Source organism: Mus caroli, unplaced genomic scaffold, assembly GCF_978045245.1.
Source record: "Mus caroli unplaced genomic scaffold, Mus_caroli_1 scaffold_12, whole genome shotgun sequence".
NCBI classification, from domain to species: Eukaryota; Metazoa; Chordata; class Mammalia; order Rodentia; family Muridae; genus Mus; species Mus caroli.
The window spans coordinates 106,934,658-106,950,078 of record NW_028227267.1 but is presented as its reverse complement, the minus strand read 5'-3'; positions in this window follow the sequence as shown (position 1 = coordinate 106,950,078).

Sequence of the window (15,421 nt, the reverse complement as noted above, 5' to 3'; positions counted from 1 at the left end):
TTGAATACTTTGGTGTTTATATACTTTTTTTCTGGTAGAAAAAATGTGAAAATGTTATTTGACATATTTCCTAAATAGAACTTCAAACGATAGACTGTAGAATTCTGTACCAGGCACTAAAAATAATGAGATCAGGTAACCAACAATTCATATAAATATATATATATATATGTGTGTGTGTGTATATATATATATATATATATATATGTGTGTGTGTGTGTATGTGTGTGTGTGTGTGTGTATATATATATATATATATATGTGTGTGTGTGTGTGTGTATAAAAATTAAGAAACACTGCAGTTCTACCGCAGCGTTTGTGTTTCTTGCATAGGGAAGAGATGTGAAAGCACTAAGAAACTGCAGCTGTGTCTTGGATGCTGTGTCTTCTCATTAAGTATGGTGCCAGGCATGAGGGTACCAAGGATATTTTTCAGAACTTTTATTTATTTATTTATTTATTTATTTATTTATTTATTTATTTATCTATTTATCTATTTTTTTCATGATGAAGTGTGATGTTAGTAATGAACATACAGAAGAAAATTCAACTATACTTTTGACAGTCATAACTTACTTTAATTAAAAAATACTATGGAAGATTCACTCACATTCTCCCTACTGGATCAGTGCCCATGATGCCAGTGCTGCTTCCTTAAAAATATTCTAATTTCATTACATCACTAGTTGTGGTGGCCTTTCACTCTGTTCCCACCAGTGGCACTTTCCAGGTAGTCATTGGGAAGCTACCTGAAAAGGACAATATGCCACATGAGGCTTTACGAGAGAAAAGAAATATCCACATTACAATGAATATTCATTATTTCTTAAATAGTCACTGAAACTTTAAGTGTAAAAAACACAGGTGTAAAGGAATTTTAAGCTAACAACCTGGCTGTTTTAATCATTTTTGAAGATTTTCTGTCTACATAATCTGGCTGGAATACAAATATACTTTTAATCCCCCCCCCCCCCCCAGTGAAGTCTAATTGAGAGGAAGACAAAGTGATAAATCAGAGAAAGATGTGACACAATGAGTTTGAGATATGATATGCCTAACTCTCAGGAATAAAGCTATTTCAGAGCAGCACAGGAAGAGTTTGTCAGTTCAGTGAGTTTGTTAGTGACTTGGGAGTGAGTCCATTGGGAGTCAGTGCAGTAAGGCAGCGCAGTAGAATTGAGTTCATTCGTGAGACCTTGCAGTTCAGTGTAATTCGTGGAGGTAGTTGAAGCCAGGGAATAAGGAGATAGAAGGTTAGCACAAATTTGAAGTAGAATTTTCTGGTTCCTTTGGAGTCTCAATTGCATCATATGATGTCATTCTGGAAACTGCCTTATGAGAGGATATTTTCCTGAGGCAGACAAGTGGTGTTTTGTTTTTTTTTTTTTTTTTTTTTTCTGGAAGCTGCCTGCATGTAATGATTTGATAGTTCAGATGCTTGAGAGGGTATAACACTGTGGATAGCAGTGTGACATTGGTTCACCTTGACACTCTTGGATGGTCTTTGCTGGGCTTTGCTGATGACACTGTGGCATGGTTCACCTTACCTTCTTCACTGATCACAGTTTGTTGTGACTTCATAGTGAGAAACTCACTAAACAAATCAATGTGGTGTTCCAGCAGCTACTTGTTGCTCTTGCAGACTGAGGTCAGTTGGCAGACACTTGCTTTTTCTTCTGGATTGAACTGTTATTGGTGATTCCTGAACGGTGTTTACAAGTGGATTGAGCTACTACTGCTGATTCATGTGAACTGATTTGCTGATATCTAGACAATGAGGTTGGAATAGCTCCAAAGAAATATTTCTAAACAGGTCAACATCCTTCTTTACCCTATTAAATTTTCCATTTCACTACCTCTGGTGGGTGGTGGCTTACAAGGGAGGATAAAGTGTTTAAAGTCCCTTATTAAAGTAGGTTTTGAAAAATAGAAGCCTACATAAATTGCCAGAGTTAGTTTGATGCCTAGCAGAGCTATTCAGTTATAAACTGAGAGAATATGTTTAGAATCAGTGAACTTGGAAAGGAGTTTGAGCAAAAAGATCTGAATTGAACCTGCCAGTCATAGTTCAAAGTGGGCAGGAAATGAGTTTCTTCAGCCTTAACCCTCTGAGAAATCAATACCTCAGACAAATAAAAGCTGCTTGTGCAACTGACACCCAATATGGAGTAGAAAACCAACAAACATTGCTGACAACAGAGGACATATGAGAGAAACATTGTAGAGACTGGAGACATCTGACTGAGAGACTCAGAGGAGGCATTTGTCTGGGACTACCCACAGAGGAAGCATCAGATTTCAGAGATTTGCTGATTGTCCAGAGATACACAGAAGACTCTAGAACCACAGGAACCTCAAGGCTAGAGCAAAGAAGGAGGAAGAAGATTCTGAGATACTGAACTGCAATAAACCACTGCAAGAAGGCAATTTTATTTATGTAGATAGACTTTTCCTGCATGAAAAATATGGTGCCACTATTTAAGATTCCTTAAGAGGCAGAGTAGGAGTTGAGGGTACAGAGCATTACATGAAAAAGCCACTGCTGTACTCATTGCAGTACTCATTGCAGTACTCATTGCAGTACTCATTGCAGTACTCATTGCAGTACTCATTGCAGTTATGACCACTGTAGTAAACCACTCCCTACTTTCAATTCCATTAATTACAATAATTTTGTAATTCCTCTCAAAAATGTTTGATAAAATTGAAGTACAACAAGAAAAATTACAACCACACAATATGATGTTTATTCTATTTCAATATTTCACTGGTCTGGGCTATTCTTGGCTAAACAAAATCATTAAATAATATGCCTTGGCTAATTATTTTCACCAAGAAATCCACACCAAGGAGAAATATTTGCTCTGTAAACAAAAGTGTGAGAAGCCATCTTTGACAGGACAGGTAAACTGAGGCCAGAAATGTCATCAGCAATTAATCATTTGGCAGACTTTTCTCTGAGAAAACAAAACTTGATTCCCTGTGACATGCAAAAGTTTCCCAGGAGCTGAGGAAAATTCTCTGATGCCAGTAAAAAATGAGGGGAAATGTCACACACAGATACCATCAGTTTCGAAAGCAAGATTCAATAAACTCCAACAACTTTATTTTTTCTCTAGTAATTTATATTTCCCAGCAAAATCCCTCAAGCAGAGACAAAATCACTGTGGTAATATCCTATTTTTTAAGTGAATAATTACAGTGAGTAGACATTAAAATCAAAATGTTTCTCAATACTCTCATTTGATCAAATGTTTTACATATTATGAGTGAGAAATCAAATTATTCACAAGGACCAATGTACATGCATGTTTAGTAGCTTGTTATAGAGTAATGAAGTGTAAGCAAGAAAGATAGCTTCCTATTTCCATTTATTTATTCATTCATTCATTTATTATTTATTTACTTATTTATGTTTTATACACTCCAGATTTTATTCCTCTCCTGGTCCACCCTCTGACTGTTCCACAACCCATACCTCCTCCTTGCCCCTTATCTCCACAAGGATGTCCCCATCTCTCTAGCTACCACCTCATCAGACCTCTAAACTCCCTGGAGTCTCCAGTCTCTTGAGTGTTAGGTGCATCTTCTCTGACTGAGTCCAGACACAACAGTCCTCTGCTGTCTATGTTTTGGGAGTCTCATATTAGCCGGTGTATACTGTCTGGTTGGTGGTCCAGTGTCTGAGAGATCTTGGGGTTTCCAGGTTAATTGAGACTGGTGGTATTCCTATAGGATCTCTCTTCTTCTAAGCTTTTTCCAGATTTTCCCTAATTCAAAAACAGGGGGCAGCAGCTTTTGTCCATTGGTTGGTTGCAAATATCTGCATCTGACTCTTTCAGCTGTTGTTGGGTGTTTTGAAGGGCAGTCACGACAGGTTCCTTTTTGTGAGCTCTTCATAGCCTCAGTCATAGTGTCAGGCCTTGGGACCTCCTCTTGAGCTGGATCCCATTTAGGCCCAAAGTGAAAAGATAGCTCCCCTACTATCTTCATTTATTATTATTCTTTAGCAATTCTGATGGGACATAATCAGGTCATTGATTTTCTTTTTGCGTAAAATAAATCAGCTGCAGCATTTCCATTTTTCCTATTTTTGACCCTTTCTTCATAATCTGGCTCTTTCCCTCAGTTGTTGAAAACAGTCATTCATTAAACTCACATATTTTATGTAGCTATGAAGAACATCCATGATTGAAGGGATACATTTTATACCAAACTGACTCCATGAAAATATTCTACATTTTATATCTAGTGGTATTAAAGGCAAGCATAGTTTAAATTATCAGCTGTTAACAATGTAAATGGATTTAGTTGGAATACTCAGACCCAGGATTGGGTTTAAATTGAAAACAAAGTCCACATTTTTCTTTGTTCGCCTTCTTTCTTTCTTTCTTTCTTTCTTTCTTTCTTTCTTTCTTTCTTTCTTTCTCTCTCTCTCTCTCTCTCTCTCTCTCTCTCTCTCTCTCTCTCTCTCTCTCTCTCTCTCTCTCTCTCTTGTCCTGATCTATCATTCTCGCTGGCAAGAACACACTCGGACAACCAGAATCTTCTGCAGCAAAAAGCTTTATTGCTTCTTCAGGAGGGAAGACCCCCCACCCCGGAAAATGGCGTTTCAGCACCTGATGTGGCGTGTTAGCTCCTAGTTCATTGCTCGCCCATCACCCCATTACTACGCCCCGAGACAGGCAGTGACTAGGCGTGAGTTCACTCTTGCACTTGCTTACAAGGCTTGTTTACTAGTTAGGCACAGTGGAGGCCAGCACCATCTTATAATGGTGATTGCTCGCGGCAAGGCTCTCCTCTCTCTCTCTCTCTCTTTCTCTCTCTCTCTCTTTCTTTCTGTCCTTCCTTTTTGTTTGTTTGTTTGTTTGTTTTTGACAGGGTTTCTCTGTGTAGCCCTGGATGTCCTGGAACTCACTTTATAGATCAGGCTGTTCTTAAATTCAGAAATCTGCCTGCCTCTGCCTCCCAAGTGCTGGGATTAAAGGAATGCATCACCCCTGCCCTGCACAAAGTCCACATTTGCTGGTGTTGAATTGATTACAGGGGGAAAAAAAAAACAAGTTTAGATCCCAAAGCTCTAAGTATGAGAAGAAGAACTTTGAGAAAAAAGTCCACAGAAAAGAGTCAGACAAATAAATATTTACCTAAATGATGTAATCAAACAGGAAACCATTTTAAATCAATTTTTCAAGATGTAAAAATATCCATATTTCAAAATGGTAAACCAAACCAAAATAAACACTACAAATGAAGCAATGTAAGGGAAAATCAGATTAGTTAATGAGGATTGTTTAATAAAAAAAACCTTATAATCTCAAACTTAAGCAAACATAGAAATAATATATTTAGTTTTGCTATATTATTATCAATGGAAATATATATTTCTCCATCTTTAGATACAATGTTGGGACTATAGAAAATTATATTAGCAAAATTGGAATTTCTTCCTATGTTAGAAATAAAGACTTTTATTCTTATATAATATAAGATATGTTTTTCTGACTGATATATTTGGAAAGTATATGATGTTGGAGGCAGATAAGAATTACCAATATGGGGCTGGTGAGATGGCTCAGCAGGTAAGAGCACCCGACTGCTCTTCCAAAGGTCCTTAGTTCAAATCCCAGCAACCACATGGTGGCTCACAACCATCCGTAACAAGATCTGACTCCCTCTTCTGGTGTGTCTGAAGACAGCTACAGTGTACTTACATGTAATAAATAAATAAATCTTTAAAAAAAAAAAAGAATTACCAATATGATCCAAAAACAGTGATTTTCCTGAAGGATTCCAAGATAGAGGCGGAGCATTGAGCTTACTTATTCAAACTTAATCTCTTGGAACAATTAATAATTGTAATTGTAAAATGTATTGCAAGTTCAACACAATTGTTTTGTGGTAAGAGGCATTTACTATGCTAATTATTAATTGTAATGTAGTCAGCATTATGAAGAAAATAGCTGCATTTCATAGTCAAAATTATGAACAGTTTTACTCATCATATTTTAAAAATAAATGAATTCTCTTTTGAATACCTTTCCTTAGGGAATGTTTAGAAGAAGAAACTGTGTGAATATACAATAATGTCTAAGTCTGGGTTGATTTGTCAAAGCAATCATTTATAAGGGAAATATTGCTTTAAGGTGCAACAAAATGTCTAGTATGATATTCAGCAGAAGATACAATATGTCCTAAAATGCAGATAAATAACTAACCTGAAAATGAACATACACTTATTCAACCTGTAACAGATTTAGCTATGTTGAACTATGCAGAAAGTTGTAACAAAGGGATGAAGCTGCAGTATACACACCTGGTCATGTGTCTTGTAGGAACAGCTATGCGTGTACCCATCCACGATAGTAGTAGTTCAGCACATTTTTGTAGTTGTTCCCTCAAAGAGACTGTTTCAGCATTTTAATATTATAGGCAATTTTTTAAACAAAAAGTAGAACTAAACTACTTAGATTACTTCTAATATTTTGTTCAAATAATAAAACTTAAAGTTGGAAAAGCTGTTTTATATCAGCATATAAATATATAAATATATGTACTTAAGGTAATACTCAGAAAGACCTCCTGCCAAATATTATCCAAGTTTCAAATTTGATGAGATGAAAAACGTTTGTAACTTGATTATCAAATGGCAAATACTACTACTTTGTTAAAAGTGCTTACATGCAACTCCACCCCCTGTCTGTATATAATAATACTGTATGAAAAAAAAAGTTATTTGAAAAACAGATATTTTATAGGCAACATTTAATAGTCATCTCTAATTTTCTCCAAGATCATTTTTCCTCAAAATAAATGAAACATTTCAATGTAAACTATAAAATTTGGAAAATAGAGTAAATCAGAGAAAAGCGACTTAGAGGCCAAAACTAATTCTTTTTTAGATATTATTCCAAAAGCCTCTGAAAGAATGGCTCACATACATACACAAAGAAAATGCTATAAAATTGCTCTAAAAGAGTTAAGTACTAAAAAGGAAAGAGTCATTTTAAATGTGACAAAATATTTGTCAATCACTCTTATCAAATAATTAATATACAGAATATAAAAAGCTAAAGGCAAATAAAATCAAGAAAATTATTAAAATGCAGCTAAAATGGGGCAATTGATAGTATTCTCTCATAATTAAAAAATAATTACACATATGTTTATACAAATTAAATACTGAAAATCGTATACTATACAGAAAACATAGTGATAATTACACTAAGCAGACTACATTTAACAGCATCAAGTACAGGCACAGATATGGAGAAAATGATAATGAATCTCACAATTCTGTTTTTGTCATACTTTGGTGAAGACTGTGGCTACTCCTTGCCCTTGTCTGAAGACAAAGGAAGTCTCACAATAAGCCTAGCAGAAACTGTTCTCTGGTTTAGTTTCATGAAAAGTATTTTGATGAGGCTTAGCAAGCTTAATATATAATATAATATATATATAAAGTGTGTGGTTTGAGTAGTAGCACGAATATGTGAAATAGAGCTGAATCCTATGTTCAAGGAGATAACAGGATTAAGGAAGTGGTGATCTCAAGGCAAAATCATACACAGCTGCGCTTATTGTTTGTGCTTGCAGTTGAACAAGGAATAGTTTTGTCAAGTTAGGTGTTATTACCAGGTTCTGGAATAAACTACAATACAGCAATAGAGGGCACAATTTTGATCCAGATCTTGGGGACAGAAGAGACAGGCTTTATCTTGAAAAATAGTGCCCATGCAAAGTTTTGGCCTCGGCATAGTGGTACACACTTTTAATCCCAGGAGTCTAAGGTAAGCATATCTCTTGCACAAAGCAAGTTCCAAGTAAAGAAAAGCATATATACAGGCAAAGTGACAATTGTCTTTTTGGCCACCCTTGCTGTGATGGCATCTGCCTAGTCTTACTGTAGCTTGCTATGCTGTTTAAGGTTGATGTCACTGGGCCTACTCTTCTGAGGAAAAGCAGGCAGATCGATAGTGGGACCAAGAAAGAGTGGCAGTGGAGGTAGGTGGTAGGGAGGAAGGGAGGGGAACTCTGGACAGGATGTAAAATATGAGATAAGAATATAAAATTAGAAACACAGAGACACACACACACACACAAAACCAACCTAGTTATCATGTCAACCTATATACTCAACAAAAAGTGTATACAGAAAATAACACACACACACAAAGACACAAATTGGAATATAGTACAACATCATTTTGCCTTATAAGTGAGTGAAATGTGGTTGTGTGCAGGAAAGTAGGCGGATATTAACGGAGTAGACCTGAGTTAAATAAGACTTTCAGGAAGAAAAAAGTTGTCACAATCTCCACATCATGTGTGGAAAGGGTTTTAAACAAATCACAGTGAATGCAGAATTGTGATGAGAAAATATAAATGGATTTGAAAATTAATCTCCATGGTTCACGTATATGTTTGGATAACAGACTTAATTAAAATTAAAAGCTTTCTGGTGCTTACCTAGAGCCTTCTCCTTTTCCTTCTTCCCTTACTTTAACTTCCTCTTCTCCTTTCAGGACTTCAGTTGCATCTTTTATAACAATATACAACTATTCATAATTATTTTTATTTTGTTAATATATTAAATTATGTATACATAATTTAAATATGCCTTATTTAATATATTTTGAATTTCTGCCCAAATACATGGGTCATCTTTCGTATCTTCCAGTAGAAATTTATTGTTTTATTTTTATATTTTTAAAATTCAATACATATATTGAATTTTACCTAGGAAATAGTTTTTGTGGAAGTTGTAAAATTTTTTTTAATTCAAATCTTCATTCTCAGTTACTATGACTAATGAACAGATATAGTCAATGATTATAAAATGTTTATAGCTAACTAGAGCAAAATAAGACAAATGTTTCCAGAGTTATATCACAAGTACACACTGATGAAGTACTGTATTGTTCATGTGAGACCAAAGACTTTATCAAACTGAGCAGTAAATACATGAATTTATTCAAATCTTGCTAAATGCTGTAGCATGCTGATGGTGTAATGATACTGTTTTTTTCTCTCCTAAATTGGTTAACATTTGGGAGTTTGACAAGGTTGTTTCTTGCCCACTTATGACAGGTATCACTTCATAATTTAACATGAAGTGTTAAGATTGAGGTAATACATTCTTTCCCAATTAAAAAAATAAAGAAACTTCTTTCTGACGAGCATATCAACTACATGAAATAAACAGTAATAAATATACTATCCTAAGTTGCATAGTTCAATAAAAGCTTCTACATATGATTTTGATAAAAACATTTCTAATGTGGAACATTTAATTTAATAATTTGTCATATATACCACAAAAATTAAAATTTGTTTAGTGTTTCATTTTTGAATTTTTCTCTTCCTGTATCATCATCTACATGTATGTTGTATACCCTGTTGTAAACAAAAGGCTGCTATATATGTATTAATTTTCTCACCATGTTTCATAGATGATGAATTTTTAAATATTTAGCAATTTATTTTGCTTAGCTTATAAGAATTGTGTTTCGCTATATCATTATTCAGATATTAATTTCATTATTTCTCTTTTTATTTCTTTCCCATATTGCTTCTCTCCCTCATGCCCCTTAGCAGCTCCATTTCCCACTGCATATCACATGGGACTATTTGTCCCATCCACCCTCTCACCACCTCTGGTTCCTTTATCAGGGACTCCTATCTAGTTTTTTACTATATACTCACCTTTAATTTAGCTTCAGATAGTTTTCAGTTGTTTTTGTTTGAGTTGGGTAGAAATATAATGTCTTTATAAATTTTCCACTTAATAAAATACTCTTTTACATAAGGAATTAATATACTGTAGAGTACTAATCCTGGAATGTCAGTGGAATAAGCCATGAGGTTTAGAATGAGATTATAGCTTTATAAATTGTTTGAATGTTCTGAAATAAAACACATCTTAAAAAATGTGTCCTAGTATATGTTGTTATTTAGTACATACTACAGGAAACTGACATTTATATTGATAAATATCTTATTGAAAATGTGAAGTGGGAATGATACAGTACTTTTAATTCATAATTTCTAATTTTATTCCTGTGATCATTATATTTGTGAATATATCTCTTATTAGTTTCCAAATTGTTATTTACTTACAAGGTAGAAAAGGAAGCAACTTTTTCATTTTAATCAGTATTAACTTTTGTTTTAGTCAAGCATAGTAAAAGTGCTTCTTCTATGTGACAATGTACATTTCCCTCTAAAATCTTTCAGTAAGGATGAAGTTACCAATAGTAACCCAATGCAACTGGCTAGAAAGATGATTGAAGGACAAGTTAATATAGTGTAGTGTCTAAACTGGTGGACTGCTTTTCTATCATGCAGTTCTCAGCCAAGAAAGATACAAATTTATCTTATTGGTAAGTAAATCTCAGTTTACTTCAATAAAAACTAAGACTTATTCTTTAATTTCTAAAGAAAGTCTAATGGATGCATACTTTATCTTTTGAGTTTGAAGAAATGTTATAAACAAGTAGTCAATATTTTTCCTTGCTGTTTTCTTTTGAGATTAGATGAAATGCTCTACAATGGGGAGAAGGAACTTGTAGAGCCCACCTCCAGCAGAAACACAGGGCATGAACTGAGAGATCGGGCTGCTATCCCACAGTCACATCTCTGACAGATAATTGTTCCAGTCTGAAAGAATTACAGGGATGGAAATGGAGAGAAGCCTGAGAAAAAGAAGGTCCAGTGACAGGCCCAAAGTGAGATCCAGCTCAAGGGGAGGTTCCAAGGCCTGACACTATTACTGAAGCTATAGATTGCTCACAAAAAGGGACCTATCATGACTGCCCGCTGAAAGATCCAACAAGCATCTGAAGAGTCAGATGCAGATATTTGCACCCAAGCAATGGACAGGAGCTGGTGATTCCTGTGGTTGAATTACAGAAAAGCTGGAAGAAGTTGAGGAGGAAGGCAAACTTGTAGGAAGACAAGCAGTCTCAAGTAACCTGGACCCTGACATCTCTCAGTTACTGGATCACCAACTAGGCAGCATGCACCAGCTGATATGAGGCCCTCAACACATATACAGCAGAGGACTGCTGGGTCTGGGTTTAGTCAGAGATGATGTACCTAACCCTCAAGAGACTGGAGGCCCCAGGGAGTTTAGAGTTCTGGTTGCAAGGAGGGTGGGTGGTGGGGACATCCTCCTGGAGACAGATGGGCGGGGAAGAGGTATGGGATGTGGAAGAGCTGGAGGGTGGACTGGGAGGGGAAAAAATCTGGGTGCTAATAAATAAATAAAAATAAATAAATAAATAAATAAAATTTAAAAAGATACACAAACAGCAAAGTTCCAGAGTTAATATTCCAGTAGAGTGCAAATGCTTTATTGTTGAATCTCAACATAATTGGAAGCCATCAATTTCAGATGACATTCTCATTAAGATGATTCAATACACACAGCTAATCGTTTATCAGCAACAATAATTTGTCATTTTGGAGTTCATACGAATGTTTAAAACAAAGGTTATTTCCATAAAATCATAGCTGTATTGTTTTCACTTGGGCTACTATTTTCATTTATAAATAATAACATACTTTAAACATGGTAAACACCCTGTTTGGTGACCTTTATATATAATATGACTCTGTTTCTGTTTTCTTATTCTCTTTCCAGTGTCTTGAATTTTTTGATCAAAATGAATCACATTTCCTGCCTTGGGATTCTCAGTGCTGCTCAGGACAAGAGTGAGTCTGTGTAACACAGCTCTACAGAAAAAAAAAATCTTCAATATACAGAATTGTTGAACTTCGGTGTCACTACTGGAGTTTATGACATCCTGTATGAAAATGTTGTCTTTCTGTGAGGTCCTGGCAAAAAGCATGGGTAGTTATGACAACAAAAAGCCAAAGTACAATTAAATAAGTGTGTTGGTTGAGGCTTCTATGAGTTTCTGATGCAGCTAAGCTTGCTGACTTTAAATAATTCTATGCAAAATCTAAAGGCTTTATAATTAATCTAATTAATCATTCTTATTAACATCAGCAATATCTGTATTAATTAATAGTTATCTAAGTGATTGACTATTTTTAAAATTACAAAAATATAAGTAAGTCTCAGAAATAAAGCTTGCCATACATCATTGTCCTTATTCATTTTTAATAATAGTTAAACAGATTATTAGTAGATAGTTAAACGGATTATTAGTAGATTTGATAATTTTTATTTTATAGTCTACTCATAAAATGAACATTTTGCTCAACCTCCCTCCAGACTTAGTAATTTTGTAGCCCTGTGAGTTTTACCAGGCACATTCAAAGAATGTACAATTCCCATTATCCTCACCCTTAAATGTGCAGCTTCATTTCTGTTTGAGAAGAATTAATGGAAACAAAACTTGACATTATGAGTGTGGACATCTGTCTCTGTTTACATTCATCTGAGATTAATGCAGAAAATGTCAAAGAAAGAATGCAGGGTAAAAATTGTGTATCTTTCAGTTTTACTTTCATTGCTTACTGCAAAGGGATGTAAAAGACATTGAGCTTCTTGTGTGGCAAGGACCTAACTGATGGATTTATAAAGCAAACAAGCTGAAGGGAAATGCTTTATTGCTCCATGCTGACCATATGGAATTTGTTCTCTGTTTATTGTTGTTTGTGTTATTGTTGTTTAAATGATTCTTAATTTGAAATGTCTGGAATTTAAAACTTGGATTCTCACCAATACAAAACTTTGTTTCAACAAATCCTATATTTTACTTTTCCTCCTCACAAACAAAGAGTCACACATGTTTTGGTAGTGTGGGATATGTCAGAACTGGAAAAAAAATCCTAATAAGCAGTTTTAAAAAACTGATTATTATTTATCAAAAATAATACAAAGAGTTGAACCATATGTTGTTGTTTTTTTCTGTTTTTTTTTTTCCTCAAAGCAAATCATACACATCTTTAGCTATTGTACATTTTCTTTATAGTTCACGAGTTTTGAATTATGCCCTTTTTCGCACTGTGGTATAACTCAAGCAATCATATCATATTTTTTCTTTTAAAATGTCTAATACAGAGGTAGATACTCACAGCCAACCATCAGACTGAACCCAGTGACTCCAATGGAAGAGTTAGTTAGGGGAGGACTGAAGGAGATGAGAGGGGATTGCAACCCCATAGGGAGAACAATAATATCAACTAAGCAGACTACTCCACGGGGTTCCCAGGAACTAAACCAGCAACCAAAGAGTATACAATGGACAGACCCATGGCTCTAGGTGCAACTGTAGCAAAGGATTACTGGTGTCAAGGGGAGTGGAGGGGCTTGCTCCTGCTGAGTCTTGGTACCCCAGGGACGGAATGAGGAAGTGAGGTTATGTACTCTTTGTGAGTAATTACTCACAAAATTATAAACTATTTTAAAGGATACAGGAATACTTGTTCCCCAGCTACTCAAGGTGATCGCCTTCTTCTTCCCTATGTATGTCTTTGTATGTATGAATCAGAAGACAGCTTTAAGCGACATACTTTTGACATAGTTCACTTGATTTTAATTTTCTTATGACAAGGTTTTATCATTGGCCTAGAACTTGCACACAGGCTTGACTGGGTGGCGAGTGAAGGCCATGAAAGAATCATTATTCGCTTTTGAGAGGATTGAACACATGTTACATAGACACATACAACAGATGATAGTGTCTCTATTTTTGTTCCTTTGTGATAAGGAACAAAACTTTGTGAAGTCTCTTATAGTTCTGAATTTGTCATTCTGCTCACATCTATAATTGTTTCTATTTATGTGATTCAGTGTTTCTTAGGTCATTGTTACTGATTATTAGGGTTTAGCCAAGTATAGAATCTATAGTGAAACTACAATTTGACCTAATTTTACCACTATGGGACATATAATCAAATAATTTTGTATCCTACTTCATAGATACTTATTCAACCACGCTGTTGTTATACTCTTGCTATGTAGACAATGGGAGTAAGCCTAGATGTCAATCAACAGATGAATGGATAATGAACATATAGTACATTTCCATCACAATATTTTTATCTGTAGAGAAAAATAAATAATGAAGTTCACAGGTAAATTTGTTGAGCAAAATACTCAGGAAAAGAAATTAAAAAACCTCCATGTTCTCTCTCATATGTAGATCCTATCTTCAGATTTTTAGACCTATGTATTTTATTAGTAGTTCCTATAAAAGTAAGGGAACTGAGAGTGTCCACTGGGATGTGGCAAGCCTTCATGGGGTCAGGATAGGAGAACACATGGGATATGTAAACACAGAGTTGCAATTGCTAGGAATTGGGAATAGAGAACTTAACAGGAATAGGTTTAGGGACTTGTGGATGAGGAGAGAGGAATGGCTGACACAAACTAAAGATGCCTGCAAACTCCAGGCAGAGACTTACTGCTTAGTAAGTCAAAATAAAAATATAAGTGTAAGAAGGAAACTGAGAAAATAGTTACTCAGAATGTCTGGATAATGCTGCTTTTGAATACATGGATATTCTCTTACAAAACAAGTGCCTATAAAACTGCTTAAAGATGACACTGTGATACTTTTAAGCCAAGTTTCTTTAATTATCTCCCTCACTGTATAATAGTTTTTAATTCTAGCTCGTTTGCTTGTTTGTTTGTTTGCAAAGCTTCATTGTGCAGTGAGTAGTGGCTGATTCAGAGACTCACAACTGACTTAAATGCTGAGAACCAGTAACCAGGGGCCTTAAGTCACAAATGGTTCAACTCTATCCACACTGATTACACTACACCCAGTGCTCAGGGAATATCAGGGAAGAGTGAGAACAAGGACAAAGTTCTATCGTACATCAATCTACAAGGCAATACTCCAATGGAAGAGCAGCATATTCACCCTGCACAGGTTTGTAGCCCTGAGGAACTCATATGGACAAAGTCTTCCAGAATTCTATACTCACTTAACACTGAAAACACTGCATGCAAAGGCAAATATATAGAATTTCAGACACACCCATTACATACATCTTTGAGAGCATGGGCCACTGTTGCACTGGACGATATTCCCTAGGGTTCAGAGCTACTGTCTGATTTTGCGACAAAAGCAGAACATAAGCCAAGTTACAGTTCCTACCATGACAATTGCACTTCTACTCAGAATTACAGCACTGCAGTTATTTAAAGAGCTTTGGCTTCAATCTCAGGTAATGTAATCAGTACTGATGTCTTCCTGATTTATAGTCTAATTCTGAATGACATTTTATTATCAATTTATAATAAGGTCACAAAATGTTATTTAATACTTCATAGTATGGACAGAGAAAACTAGAAATAATCAATATGATTCCATACTCAGTTTTCAAACAATTTTCTATTACTTACAATACTTAAAATTATCCTCATCTTTACTTTGTGTTCGTAGATTTTCTGTATATTTTAAAAGATGGCATTCTTTTTATTCAGTTTGAATGAGAAAAA